At 32.7% G+C, this 7,777-nt stretch overlaps 1 long non-coding RNA gene across 1 annotated transcript; it reads left to right on the forward strand.

The window, feature by feature from the left end:
• Positions 1-372: 372 nt before the first annotated feature.
• LOC111086721 lies at positions 373-6,484 on the forward strand. Its single transcript, XR_002611448.1, has 3 exons — positions 373-723; positions 5,887-5,971; positions 6,280-6,484. It is a non-coding gene; the product is annotated as an uncharacterized LOC111086721 (long non-coding RNA).
• The last annotated feature ends 1,293 nt before the right edge of the window (positions 6,485-7,777 follow it).

The following is a 7,777-nucleotide window of genomic DNA, read 5'->3' on the forward strand; positions in this document are numbered from 1 at the left end:
AGCATTAAAAGAACGTGTTGGAACTAATACGAAGCATCACCAAATTTCAAATATAACTATAACACAATATATCTTTAACATTATTAACATTTTAACTGATATTACACAGCAAACAGATTCTGACAGTTCTATTTTGTTTTTATGTATATTTTCCATAAGTTTCGTATTGTTTCAAACCAAATTTGCAATTTGTCTATTTTGAAATTGAAAATAACGTATTTTTGCCAACAATAATTTATTAATACAAATTCCATAGAATAAACCATATAACCATAAAAAGTTGCAGTATAAAAACGTTTGCTGGCGTCTAAGAAACATTCCACAGGTGATATTGGTCATCAATACAATTATCCTATGACAAAGGAGGTACTATACAGTTCCTGCTAAATGAGCTAACTCAAGCGCTAAATTATAGCACATAATTTAAGACAAAGTTTTAGGCTTATATTTAGAACTTTGAAAATACAATTTTTTTACGAGTTAATTAAGTAAAATATAGAAGAGTTTAGCACATACATATATTCCATTATGATCTTATTCTCAACTAGTTTTGGTCGGCTGGTATTTTATGTAAACCATTCTATTTTACATCCGGTTGACGAACATGTTGAAGGAGAAGTATTCGAACTCGCAACCGTAGATTACGAGTTGAGCGCTATAACCAAACCCGCTTTAGGATGTAACATCTTTTAATTACATCTCTATATGTACTATAAAAATTAGGTCAGTGTTATTTTGTTCGCTTAGACAGTACAGTATTTTTCAAGTGTATCATATATAATATTTAGAAATTTAGTCCGTATTTCATAAAAATTACGATTTTTGTTTAACACCAGAAAACATTTTGAATTGCTCTCATCTGGAATTTTTCTACCTTTTATTTAAACCATTACTTGTTGAATAAGTATGGAATTGATGAAAAAGTCATAAAACTGATATGAGTTGGCTACAATGGTAAATTTTCACATTTCATTTCTATGAACAAAGCATTCAGTTTGTGATTCATTTATAAAACCTTTACCTTTTTCCATTTCTAATAAAAGTAAAAACTTTATAGTATTTCATGACCAAATGGGTAAAAAAAAAAAAGCCTCCTACACATGTTATTGTAGGATTAAATAATTGCCTAGGAGTTGATCTACATTGGAACTTTGATTCCGAATTTGGTGGTATGTTGAAGGAATGGTGGACATTGTCAGGCTGTTTAAGACTTATCAGTAATGTCAAAAATTAAGGATCATGATTTCAAATGAAGAAAAATATTGTGATTTCACTGAATAAAAGGCAACAATGAAAACAACTATTGTTTTTGTCCTTTAATAGTTGCTTGTCAAATGTATTAGTTAAAATTTTGAAACCTGCCTTGTATCTTCAATGTTTGCATTTATAATGGCAACAGAAGTAGAGCAAGTAAATTATCCCCCAACCTACAAAGTACAAGGAAGTTGCACACATTGATTGTCTTTAAAAATATTACCATTGTAAGGCTTGGAAAATATTGGGAAGGTTTGTTTGCTGAAGTTGTATTACTTTTGTAATTGTTAGTGTTGGTGTCTTGATTTTGAAAAATAAAAACTGAGCATGATTTAGATTATGTTAAGTTTCCTCCTCTTAACAGTTAATACATTTTACAGAAGTTTAAAATAGATTATATATAGATTAAGAACTCATTTGATATATTGTATTCTATATTCCCTACAATTTTGAGTGATTGATTTGATGTCAGTGTAATGAAACATGTAAAAAGCACTAACAGCACATTCAAGTTTATATCGCATCATAATACTAACATTGAAGAAACTTTCAAAATTTTGAAATTGCACTTTTGTGAGTCAATTGACTTTTGCAGATACTCGATGAAAATAAAGCATACAAGTCAAGTGGTAAACCCTACTACTGGACCAGGAAAGCCTGTTGATTGATTATTATAGCTACTGGACTAATAGAGCCAAAAGGTTGACCATTATAGCTACTGGACCACTAGAACCTATAGGTTGATAATTAAGGCTACTGGACCAATAGAGAATATGGATCAACCAGTAGAACTACTGGAGCAAAAGAGAGACAGGCCAACCAGTAGTATACCTGGATCAGTAGAGAAGTGTACAATTTCCAGGTAGCAATTAGGACCAGTTACTATTGACCAACTGAAAATTTAGTATACACAGCCAAATTTGAAAGAGTAGCCTGCATAAGTAAAAACTTGTTTTCCAGAAAGTTTTTTAAATTTTATGTCGGAAGGCAGTTATGCACAAGATACAACTTCACTACACCTATAAATATTTCACAGAGGCAGTTTTCTAATTTAGGGCAAGTAACAGTAAATTGGATGATCAAGTCAACCTTTAAAGTCACCAGCTGCAATTATTCACATAACCTGTAGAATACATCTACAGATTCAATTTCAGTGCTATATGAGTAACGAAATATTAAGTTTTGATGGGTACACTTGCCTTTGGTTGATTTAAAAATGCAGTAGCAAGAGTACAATTATTTATATATATATAACTTGCTTAAGAATGATGGAGTAAGTCTGATATATTTGAAAAGGGCTAGGTTTAACTAATAAGTACCTTTTAATAGTTGTTTGAGACTTTGATATACTCATGTATTATTTTGTTTTTAACAAAACACTGATAAAAATAATTAGCCTACAAAAGCTTGGTTCTTAAAATTTATAAGAAATAATTTATATTCTGCCATTTCTTTTTAAAATTGTATAGGATGTAGTTTCAAATGGCAATTTCCTTTAATATTTGCAGGGAAAAATCATGTTTCTAGAAAAAATTATTATGTTAGCTGGTGCTAATTCTTATGGATTTCACATGTATCGTAAGTCAGATTCAAAGACATGTTTAACTATCTTTTGTATTATTGTTAGTCATGTCTCGGTCCAGCTTGGGCAGCTTACTGGCCTGACAACTACATGGGGAGATGGAAGAGTTACAAATTCTGTTTACCAATATTGGATTAGGCAATTAGATTAGACATTATAGAAGATCCAGTATAACTTTGAATTTGTCAAAGCCTAATTGACAGACTTATTCACGATTGTCAGAATTGCCTTATTTTGTCATATCTGGAATTGTATTTCAAATTGCTTAGTGACTTTTTCCAGTTGCCACAGAATTAGTAGCCAGACTAAGAGTGTTGTAATAGTATTCTCAAGTACAGTTAAAATGGCTGTCCCTAGTGAAACATTTCTGTTCTGTCTCATTTTTTTCTGAAGTCAAATTTATGATACTCTTGGTATACAAATTCTTTTGAACCCTGTTGGGTGTTAAGTGCACTTTGGAATGCTACACAAGTACAACCAGCAATATTAAGTTTTATCACAAAATTATCATTCCTGACATTTTAATTTGAAGCTTTGTTTCTGTGTTTACTTATTTTAGTTTTTGTATGAGCTATACAATCATACTCTTTCTTTATTGTAGTCAGTTGTAGGATTTACTTTTGTGATTATTTTTTATCATTCAAACTGCAGAACTTTTTTCATTTTTAAAACGAATTGCACTATTAAAAGGAACATGAAAAGGTATTTATAAAGCAATATACTTAAAATTGTAGTGTTCCTTGGTAAAACTGAAATCAATGTGGTATTAACTTTACTAAAACAGTTTACCAAATATGTATCTATAGCATCAATAAGTCAAATTCAACCACAAAGAAAACAGACTGAGACCCTTTTTACATTTTGAAACAAAACAAAGACATTTTTTCCTAAAAATGTCCAATTTATCTGTACAGATAGTGTTGACCCTCACCATGAAAAAATTTGAAAACAAACTAACTTTCCAGAATACCAAGTCACAAGTCTCATTAAATTAGTTCCATTGAAAGAAAATGATGGAACAAAGTCCTCCACAATTATGCTCTAAATATGTTAGGCAATGCAGATATCACAAGAGAAAATACAAAAATCTTTTGACCAGTGGCAGTCTAAATATGCAAGCAACTGGAAACTAGCTGCTCAGGGACCATGACTGATAGGAACATAAAACAAGAGTGATTAAACAGAATTTTTGATAAATAACTAGTGTCCAAACTGAATACCTTAAATGACACAATGATTCTACAAAGGTGAATGTGGAAATTGGGGATGGTCACTGACATAGGTAATCTAGAATTGTTGAATACTGTCTTACTACTACCATTTTGGTTAGATTGAAAGTGTGATAGACACAATTCTGCAGTTTCTTATCTTGTGACGATGTTATCTTCCTTCTGCCACAGTGACCATATTGTTCCAACTTTATTTTAGAACTAGGAAGTGGTAATTAAGGCCAAAGCACATCTTGTCTGTGCATAAGAATAAAGATTTTGTACTTCGCATATGTATTTGAGTCTCTCCCCTTCTTCTCTCTCGAGTTCATTACAGTAGCTTATAAACAGATCACTTGGATCCATTAGTTACTGCAATACTTTGATTTTAAGCATAAAGCTATACCATAAGTTATCTGAGCTCTGCCCACTGCAGGTATTGAAAACAGATTTTTACGATTATAAGCCTGTAGATTTACGGCTGAGCTATTTGGGCTCAATATTTATTATTTTTCCATTTGTTTCAGCTTTATCTAAGATTACCATACATTCAAATATGATAAATGCAAAATTCCAGCAGTTGATAGCATACAAAAATTAGTTTTTCATCAGATTTGGATTTTGTAAATATTATAACTTAGTGTGAAAAATGTGATGCAGTTAAAAAAGAAACACAGCTAAAAGAAAGAACTGAAAATTATTTTACGTTAATTTTCGAAAAGAGTTGGGCATGTAACATGAAATATCATTTATAAATTATTTCTCTGAGCTTCTTCCTAATAATATTATAAGTGCCAGAAATGGAAATGTAAAGTAAATTTAACGGTCTTTAGACGTGTAAAGGTGTATGGGTATAAAAGTAAAATATTCAGTGTTACTGGCCAGGTGGTTAGGGCGCTTGACTCACAACCTAAGGGTCGAATCTCCATCCCACCAAACATGCTCGCTCTTTCAGCCGTGGGGACGTTATAATGTAACGGTCAATCCCACTATTTGTTGGTAAAAGAGTAGCCCAAGAGTTGGCGGTGGGTGGTGATGACAAGCTGCCTTCCCTCTAGTCTTTCACTGCTAAATTAGGGACGGCTAGCGCAGATAGCCCCCGTGTAGCTTTACGCGAAATTCAAAATAAACCAAACTTTACTTGTTTACTTTACTTAAACCGATGTTTAAGGTTGAGGTAAAAGACCATTTTGATAATTTCCCAAGGAAATTCAAACAGTTTACTCCCTGTAATAGATTGGCTCATGAACTGGCTTTCAATGCCTGAACCTGAGCTTGGATGGATCTTCTGGCTGCATTCAAGTCAAAATGTTTGCCACTGATGTGAATACAGAATGGTATGCTCCACTCAGAAATAAAACAAGTCAAACTTTAAGAGAAAATTGGGTGTCTTCTATGTAGATGATAGCCTTGTACATTGCTGGTCCACCTCCAGGAAGTGCAAGATGTTATTGCTAGATACTTGTCACTGTCAACTACTTCACATAGTGGGGCATACCCTATCCATTGGTTGATACATTAGCACAGTCCATAGCTAATGGTTTGGTGGAGAACTGGATAACACAGTGCAGAGTAAAGGAAAAATTCCACATGGATAAAGGAGCTAATTTCGAAAGACAACTGTCCACTGAGTTTTCTTGTGTGTGTTTTCTACGTAATCAATTTTAATTGTTGTCTTATGGTTAAGCCTGAAACAAAAAAGAAGGGAAAATGTGATATGCAGGAATATCATGTTTTCCACAATCTTTAATAACACAGGAATTTAAAAAAATCATCTATTCTGAATAGTTGCCTTTGTGTATTTGTTGTTCTCTATAACAGGTAACATCTTTTCTGACTTAGTTTGGCACACCTTTATCTAGAGAGAAGAAAAGCTGAAGTTCTATTCACTGATCCAATATGGGCAATCATCTACTTGTCTACACAAGTATGTATGCTGTTTTTCTTGTGTCTTAAAAAAAAGATTGTTTTCCTTTCTATCAAATGTGTCCAGTATGTTTATTTCTCACAGAGCTAAAAAATGAGCTGAAATTGTGATCTGACTTAAAGTGTAGCATTATAGTATGCAGACACACTAGGAATTTTCTATCATATTTATTTAGTAAAATGAGCCCCAACTTCGCATTAAAATTTTTCTACTAAAGATCCAAGGCATGTTGAGACAGGTTTCAGAAGTATTTACTATTGGAAAGCGCACTTGATGAATAGCCATGAATTCTGCCAAGATCATTTCAGGTTATCATAAAGAATAGAGCCACTAGTGGATTGTCTCGACATGGAGAGAATTTCAGTGATAAGACAACGAGTTACAACAAAGTACAAGAGATCATCCTATCTGTATACCACATCCAAGGAAATGAAAACCACGAAAAGGATCTGAATTTATAGTTTAGAGCCAGTAAATGAGATAACAGAGAATATTTTTTTAACTTATCTGTAAGTTAATAATTTAGGAATTAAAATATCTGTTCATTAATAATAATATCTCTTAATTGTATATAGTGACTTTATTATACGGTTTTCTCAGGTTAAACTGATGTCTGCACAAAGTATTAGATAGGTCATTTTATAATGGAAGGATCAGCAAGACACATTATGAAGTAATATTGAATTTACTGAGTTTAAGCAAAGAAGCAAACAGGCTAGATATGATGTGTAATATAAAATGAAATCAAGCTTTATTTATTTATTACTCTGATGCTAACACAATTTCTGGATGGTTGCCTTTCACTGGATCTTAAATTCAACAGTTGGCTTTTGTCCATCAAGATGTCTTTCCATCATGCAACTCACACAAGGTTTCGTGTATTAATGTTTATATCTGCTTTCTTAATGTGAAACGTCAGATTTACCCTTAACAATTAGCACTACTATAGACTGTCCATTCCCGTCTTAACACAGAGGGCACTATGACCTCAAAGTATCGTCTGGTGTTCCATTGAAGGACACTGCCTAAACATTCTTGCACAAATTTCGTGCAAGTTCTACAGGTTGTTAGCATCTTCTCAATAAACCAGATTTATGAAGTTTATAAACACACGCCAGTTCTCTTGCTGAGGTTACACATAATTATTCATTAGTATTGCATTATGGTGTCAAAAAAATCTAGTATGCAGCTGATATTATTTTCATGTTACATTTCAATTCCCTCTAAACTGTGCCAAAATGTGGCTGTGTAGAAACGTTTACGTGCAGTTCGTGTCCTAACTTCCTCTACTGTCACATATCGCGCTGCTTTGTGTCAGTTGGTAACAGTTTATAGCGTGTAAAAGCCTCCTCCATGATTACATTATCACATTTAAAATAAGAGTTAATTTTACCCTTCCATAAATAGTTCAAAATGTACCTGCATTAAGGTATATTCAGGTAATTTTTCTAAGTTTTCATGTTCTCTACGTAATTAATAACATTTTTGTAAGTAAGATGTCAAAAAGTCGTAAACATATACTAATTGTTTTGCTGAAGTAAAGATTATACACTGTGATGATCACTTAATTAAAGTTTGCAGCTCAAAACATCACCCAAAAAATTTCCTAGACAGATGTAGTCCATTAACAATATTTTTAGAGTATACTTTCCTTTGTCTAAACCATCCCCAAAGCAAGATTTCAAATAAGCTTGTGCTAGATTGACCCCGTGTCTGTGTCCACTCCAGGAGATGCAGCAAGTCAATTTCAAGGGATGATATAGATACTTGTAGAAATTGATATGAGTTAGGGATCTCTTCCTTGAA

This window comes from Limulus polyphemus, unplaced genomic scaffold, assembly GCF_000517525.1.
Source record: "Limulus polyphemus unplaced genomic scaffold, Limulus_polyphemus-2.1.2 Scaffold50, whole genome shotgun sequence".
NCBI classification, from domain to species: domain Eukaryota; kingdom Metazoa; phylum Arthropoda; class Merostomata; order Xiphosura; family Limulidae; genus Limulus; species Limulus polyphemus.